Genomic DNA, 7,697 nt, shown 5'->3' on the forward strand with positions numbered 1-7,697 from the left:
AAAAGAATCCCAACGTGGCTTATAGCTAAATACAGGACAGCAGCTTTATTTTTATCTTGCCATCCTTCCCTTCCTCCAGAACCATCTACAACTACAGACACACATGGAAAGCTCAGCACTGCTGTGCTCCATCGCTGTTGCCTGTCTCTCTCCGCCCCTTTGGCCGCTCCCCACTGCAATCAGCACCAGAGGAGACACCCAACTGCTGGGAACACAGAGATTGAGATCACATATAGTGACCTACACAAGACCTCCCCACTGATCCCCCTATCATTCACGTGTAGCCCAACACGATCACAGCACTATTCCAGCAAACACAACTGTCCACAGGAGCACGCTCCACCAGCAGTCTCCATGCTGCCAGCTGTGGTTTTCCTCAATCAGTGCTCTATGCATGGGCTGCTCGCCATCCCCTTCATCCCTTGCTGCATTCCCAGGAAAGCTCTTCTGCCAGCAGCATGCTCCCCAGGGACTGAAAGCATATGCAGAAGAGCAGCGAGAGTCCCACACCTACCCAACAAACTGCTGGGATGCACAGCCAACAGGAGAAGCTCAGCCTCAGAGGGCACCCCAGGGCTGTGGCAGCTGATCGCAATGCTTTTTAGGATTTTCTTGCTTCTTTTGACTCTACATGTCAGCATTGAGGGAGAACACAACTCAGATTCCTCTCATGCTTCCATGCATGCTACTCAGGACAGAAACTACAGAGCAGCTTCCTGTATTGGACCATGAACAACCAGCAAACAGCCCAGGGCTGTAGGCAGGTCCCATAGCCCCACTTGTTGCCCATCCCACAGCGCCCATGTCCTGCAGGGACCACCATCAGGAGCTCCAATCTCCCAGCAACACCTCCACCTCAGAGCAACCATCCTAGGCCCTGCAGTCAAAGACTTTTACATGGGATCTCACTGGGCCTCAATTCTCCCTTTAGAAGGGGCCCAACAGAAGGGGCCCACCCCCACTTCCCCCCACTCCCTTCAAGAAGAGTGAGGTCCCGCAGCTGCCATGGGGGTCACCAAGCTCCCAGCTTGCAGCTCTTGTGAAGGTGAGCTCAGCTGCTGCCAATGAACACAGCCACACAGGAAATTCTGACCTTTCACTTTCTATATTTAATAAAATACATATAACCATCATTTATTTGCTTCTCCTCCTACACCTTTCATGGTTACTGGATTACAGTTGTCATACCCCCCCTCTTTTTTCCTTCCATCTGAGTGACATCGCTGTGGGGTCTCTGCATGGCCTGAATGCACCAGGAGTGCGTGGGCACCATCTCTGGGCCAGGAGCCTTTTGCCAAGGAAGGGAACAGGCAGCAGCTTGGCAGGGCTTCCTTCCCCCTCCCCCCCCCCCATTCAACATCTCAAACATCGCCTCTAAGTGCGGGGCTCTGAACCAAGCCATAAGTCACTGCAGTGAGAATGGTGCCAACCTTAGAAGTAATCAGAGAAAAACAAAAATGCTGCATGGAGCACAGCCTGCCCTCTCCCTCGTGCTACACCGTTCAAAATCAGCATTTACTGGGGGCAGCTCCACAGACCAGTGTAGTGGGCAGCAGTGATGAACTAACAATTTCATGCAAGGCATGAGATGCTCAATTGCCCTGATTAAACTCTTGCATCCACGTTTGTATCTCACAGATCCTATTAGTTGCCCAAAACACCCACGTAGAACTGCTCAGACCTCTGACAAATTCCTCTCTTGCTTCTCTTTCAGCATGTGGAGGCAATTTAGCTCCACAGGCCTTGCAGAAAATTTAGCTTTTTGTGTATTGCACTTTGCAAACTAATAGGAAGCGTGAGTCAGTGCGCAACTCCATGAGCATCCTCCCTGCTGGCAATGCTATTTTCTAGAAGACAAAAGTATAAATTGTACCTTCCAGGTCCAGAGTCATTTTTCCTATTAGACAACCCCCTATTAGCAATTCAGAGCCACGTACCCCATATTCCCTTCTGGCCTGATGCATGCACAAGTATGTGCAGAGAGACAAAGCTCCCTGAAGCCCAAACCACTATGAAGGCTTTTCACTCCTTTTCACTCCTTTTTTTCCCAGAGAGCAAGAGCTCCCAGCAAAGGTGCACATAAACAGCTCAGGCTGATGCCCCCCCCAGGGGCTGCAAATCCTAAACAATATTTGGGGGGAGGATCTGATCCTGCACCACCCCAGCACTGCTGCTGGCAGTTGAGTGGCTGTGCTCCCTCCTTCCTGACTGCCACTGAAGCGAGACCGAGGAGTGGATGCATCTCTCATCTCCCGTTGTGCATCCAGCAGTGATGGATCCCAGGAGCCCTCCTGACCACTCTGCTCCCGTTCTCATCACTGCCACAGGGCAGCACGCAGTGTGCTGGAGAGGCGACAAATAGGACACACCTGCACAGCAAGTCTTGCTGTTTTGCTTCTGGCATTGCATGTCCCATCCTTCAGCTGTGACAGAGAGAGACATCCAAAGGCCCAGAGGAGGCAGGTGGGCAGGTGAAGAGCAGGGGGAGGCAGGTGCCAAGGGCTCAGAGCCCATCCTCCAGCTAAGATGCCATGCAGACCTGCTACAACTCAAAACCATCCCCTGACTGCTGGCCTCTGGCAAAGATGCTTCAGCCTCTTTCAAAGAGCTCTTTGAGATGTCCTCATCTTTGCTCGTCAATATGAAGTAGTGCTGATAGGAAAAACCAAAATAAGTGTTTGCAGTTGCTGGTGTAGGGAACAAAGCTCCAGCTCCCTGGCCCTGCAGCTTCAAGGCATCCCTAAATTCTGGGAATTTTTGTTTTTTGTGAGCACCACACACGGCACCCACAGGTCTCTGCTGGGCTGGGCACAGGGCACTGCTGGGCAAAGTCAGAAACGAGTGGAGAGGAATTGCAAGGAGGGGATGAGGAGAGGAGCAGCGCTCAGGGCAGAGAAGGACCTCTGGGAGCAGGTAGCCAAAACGCTGCTGAGTTCCCCCCAGAGCCGCACCCCAAGGCAAAGCCAACAGCCGACAGCCAGGCAATGAGGCACAGCGGTTCATTTGCAGCCGGTTTGGTTCATTGTGCAAATATGCAAATAGAACGCAAACGAGCTGGGTGATCGCTCCCAGCACAGCACACGGCCCCATTTCCCTACGGCCCCCCACAGAGCCCAGGACCCCTCCACCACCTCTCTGTGCTCCGGGGGCCGAATCCCCCTAAAGAGGAGCGGAGAACGGGCGGAGCCCCCGACCCAGCGCTGCCATTCAGCCCGACCCCTCCCGGCCGGGAACGGCTCCTGGCGGGGGAATTATCCGAAACGCAGCCATCCTGAGGGCAGAGACCGCTGACCCTGCTGGGAAACCACTGACCCAGCAATCCCTGGAGCTATTTATGGATTAATTACACCATTAAACAGCATCTTCCCCGTGTGAGCTCCGAACTGGGGTTCCCTGAGTTTGGCCCTTCTCAGCAAGGACGCGGCCCTTTGTCCTCAGCATTTTGCAAGGTGCCCTGGAAGCCTGTGTAAGTTCCCCTAAAAGCAGATCCTCCTCAAAGCTCAAGAGATCCAGTAACAAGGATGGACACTGCAGGAAGGAAGGAGCTGCTGTGCCACAAGGCCACATTGGACCCGCTGGGATTTCTGAGCTGAGAAACCACCAGAACCACAATTTCCATCAGCCAAGGGTTTCTCTGGGGTCCCCAGCACAGCATCCCTCCCCCCCCCAGCTGTTGTGTGCTCAACCAAACTCAACGATGCCCAACACTTTAGAGACTCACAACACAAATTAAAAAGTGCGTAAGATCAGGGCACCGCTAATTCTTGCTGACGATCTGCTGGGTAAATTCTCCCTCCTGCACAGCCCCAACCTGCTACAAGCATCAGGAACAAAAAGGGAGAAGAAACTTCTCGGCGCTCCAGACCCCTGCAGCACGATCTCTTCTATTAGAGCAGAAAATAATAGGGAGGCGTGGGAGGAGGAAGAGTCTTTTCACAGTCGGGATACAAAGACTGCAGAAATGAGCCCCATGAGGCGGGCTGTCAGCCCACCTGCCAGACACAGCCATGGGTTGAGGTGGGGGGGTGGCTGTCGGCAGCAGACAGGGAACAAACAGAAGGGCAACGCAGAGGCAAATGTTGTTCCTGGGGCCCCACAGGGCTCATTGCTGCTCTGTGAGTTCAGAAGCAGTGGCGATGACTCCAAATTACACAGCGTGGTCAGGCCAAAATGTGACTGTGAAAAGGTGATGGAGGATCCGTGTGATCTGATGATTAAATGCCAGGTGAAAATTAGCATCAGTAAATGTCGGCTAATACAGAAGGGAGAGAAAAAAAATCACTGTCCTGCACAGGCAGCAAAAGGGCTGCTTATTTAGCAGTCAGAAAAGAGCCAAAGACACCGCAGATAACTGCACAGAGCCAGCAGCTGACTGCCAGTGGTGGTCAGAAAAACAAACAGAACATTGGGAGCGGCTGTGACACCACAGGGAAATGCACAGCAGTTCAGGTTCCCCTCCCCAGAGGGCTGTGGGGATGAGAAGCACTTTGTACCAACAGAGACGAGATAGATCAATAGGAGACTTTAGCTGGATTGAGAAGAGATGAAAGGGAGGTGAGATGAGATGGGAGAGATGAGACCACCCATCTGTGAGTGCTGAGCCCCCAGCCCCACATCTGCATGGGGGGGTGGTGCCTGGGGTAGGTGCAGGCACTGTGCTCAGCCTCATGCAGCCCTCTGTCTGCTTTTATTCAAGAGAAGAATGAATGAGATATTCCACACGCCAGCACAGTTTGGCGTGGATGCAAGAGAAACACAAAGAGGCTCCAAACTAAATGGAGTGCAGCACTTGGGAACTGTGAGCGAAGGTCGGGACGAGGTCACCAATGGAGGATGGGGAGCAACCAGAGAGAGGCTGCAAATATTTTTGCAAAGCAGAAAATGCCTTGAGCAAGGGCAGTGTTCTGCCTTGGTGCCCTCCAGTGAGGGGTGCCAGCAGCAGCAGCATGCTGCAGTGAGGACACGCAGCACTCAGGTGTCCCTCACTGGGGAAGGCCCTCTCAAGAACCAATCCATATTCCCATGTATGCCACAAGGTGCTCTCCCACAGCAGTTTTAAACATCCCCAAGGTGCCCGGCCCTGAGTGTCGAGCCCTCATTCAGAGCCACACGCTGCCCTTTCCTCATCAGCTGAGCAAAACAAGAGCAAAAATCCTTCTTATCTCTGCTACATAAACATCAAGAATACGTGGTGCGTGGCCCTTGGCTCCCTGTTGCAATTCCTTGTGGAGCAGGGAGGCTGAGGTGCCCCACGGCTGTTGCAACCCACACCGGTGACTTTTGGAAAGGCAATAAATGCCTGAGCCCATAACCTGGCCCAGCAGAACTGTTACTAACTAGCTGCAGAGCCCAGCTCACTCCGAGCATCCATCCAAGAAGCATCTCCCCATTCGTTTCTGAAAGTGGAAAAGGAAGCAGCTGTTGGCTCCAGGACTGCACTCCCACAGCACAGGGATGGGTCACAGACAGACTCAATGCACAGAACCAGGAGCACGAGGTTCCCCCCAGCCCCACTCCCAGCCCTCCCCTACGCCCGCCCAGCCGCTCCCAGCCCAGCACTGGGACAGACAGACTCTGCCATCCCTGGAAGAGGCATTAAAAACCGACCTGAGAAAAGCCACATCCGTCAAAGACAAAGACGCGATGTTCCTAAACCCCTTCTCCAGGTGTCATGGTGCACACCATCCCATTTCACCTCTTTCTTCTCAAATAACCCATGGGACGCAGCGGGTGGAGCAGCCGCATCCCCTGCACACCGCTCCTCTCCCTCCGGCCCCCGACTCGCACAGGGTGTGTTTGTGTGAGCCCTTCCATATGGCCCCCATCCATCACTGCTCTGCACCCGTGCCCTTACATGGGCAAGGCAGGGGAAGAGCAGCTCCGGCCCAGAGGAAATCCTCTATTCCCTAAATGACTGCTCCCTGTGTAAACATTTACCCAGATTTCCCATGATGTAGGGAAGCAAAATTTAGGTTCTTCGTACCTTCTGAGTGCCAGAAATGCATATTTGCTCTCCAAACATACTTTTAAGTGCTTTTGCTGTTAACCCCTTTCTTCCTGACTGCGAGGAGCTTGGGGGTGCTCACCCACTTATAAAGGATGGGGGGGAAAGCACAAAGACATCTACACCCACAGATGGTGGTGACAGAGAAGATGGAACCTGTTTTAAACCATCCTTAGATTTGCAGAGTGACGGGATAACAGAAACATCACTTATCTCAGAGGGGCCAGCGTTGCTGCCAAAGTCCCCTGAACACAAACCTTCAGTGCCTTCTGCACACAGCAGAGCTGCAGCTGCACCAGGTTGGAGCCAGGGGCCAGAGCAGCCCTGCGGGCAGTGTGCTGGGTGCTGGGCAGGCACACAGAGATAGAATGTGATGGCACTGCGGCCTCCACAGAGCTGGAGGGGGTTACAGACACACTGAGCTGTGTAATCGTAATTAAAACCCAAGCTCTTCTCTACATATTGGAAAAGACAGAGGAGAAGACCTTTGGACAAGTGTTGTGTTGTCGTGTGTTAGATGAGGATAAATTACACCAAGCAGTACTGTAGAACAAATAAAAAGGAGCAATAGCTGCAGGCTGAGCTTGTCGTTTTCCTGCATTGTTACAGCCCCAGTCCCCCACCAGCTGCATCCCCAGCCCAAACCTGTTCACACACACAGCTGTGCTCCATAACTCATCAAGGACAGGGTCTGAAACACACCACACACAGGTGTGCAATGAGCAAAGTCGTTCCAGGAGTGCACTACAGCTTCACCACCACCCCTGAACACCCACAAAGCCTAGACTGGGGGACAGACAGCATATGCACATACAGGTGATGCTGTCCGAGTCCCTGAGGCACTGCAATCCCTCCTTTGTGCGGGACATTGTGCCTCTGGCAGAGGACAGCAGGGGGTGGCGATAGGAGTTCCAACCACAGGAATCAATGTTCAACGACAGCATGTTACCCGGCCAGCAGAAATGCTTTGAAGGTGATAGAGTTCATCGGCTACACTGCTCCTTATCTTTCTATCTAGTCTCTTAGGAACAAGAGACAGTGCCCCTAAATCACAGTGAGATGTCGACATAAAAAAAACACCACAACACCACAGTCATCCAACTCTAGGCACAAACCCACAAACCCGAGTCCTTATCTGCCAACAGCGAACTGATGCACCCACTTCATTTGTTCTGTTAATATGTGACGAGCACGAAAGCCAATAAATGCAATCAGAGGAATGATTGCATTACGGAGCTGTCAGGAAAAGCCGGGGTTCTCCGACAGCAACGCATCCCCCGTTCAATGGGTGCTGGGCACACAAAGACGGCATCGTCTGCTGTGACCCCACAGAGCAGCTCTGCCCGCAGCCCCAGCCATCGTAACTTCGGCACAGAACCCTCCCAACACAGAGCCCAGGCTGGGACGTGCCACGCTCGGCAGGGTTCGAGCTTCTCCCGCGTGTGCAATGCGCGGTCCTCGGGCTTCACGACAGCTTCAGCGCTCGGCCACCCGTCTGGATGTTCGAGGGGGCCGAATTTTCCCGCAGAAACTTCGTGCCGAGGGGAGGGGACGAGGTCCTTCGGTGCACCAGGGGTCCCGACACAGCCGCCCCTGTTCGTCCCTTCCCTTCCCTTCTCTTCCCTTCCCCTCCGTCGGTGCCCGGTGCCCCCCCGGCCCCACAGCCGTACCTGTGGGCGCTGCCATCGTCGTA

Source organism: Meleagris gallopavo, chromosome 19 (assembly GCF_000146605.3).
Source record: "Meleagris gallopavo isolate NT-WF06-2002-E0010 breed Aviagen turkey brand Nicholas breeding stock chromosome 19, Turkey_5.1, whole genome shotgun sequence".
In the NCBI taxonomy this organism is placed as follows: domain Eukaryota; kingdom Metazoa; phylum Chordata; class Aves; order Galliformes; family Phasianidae; genus Meleagris; species Meleagris gallopavo.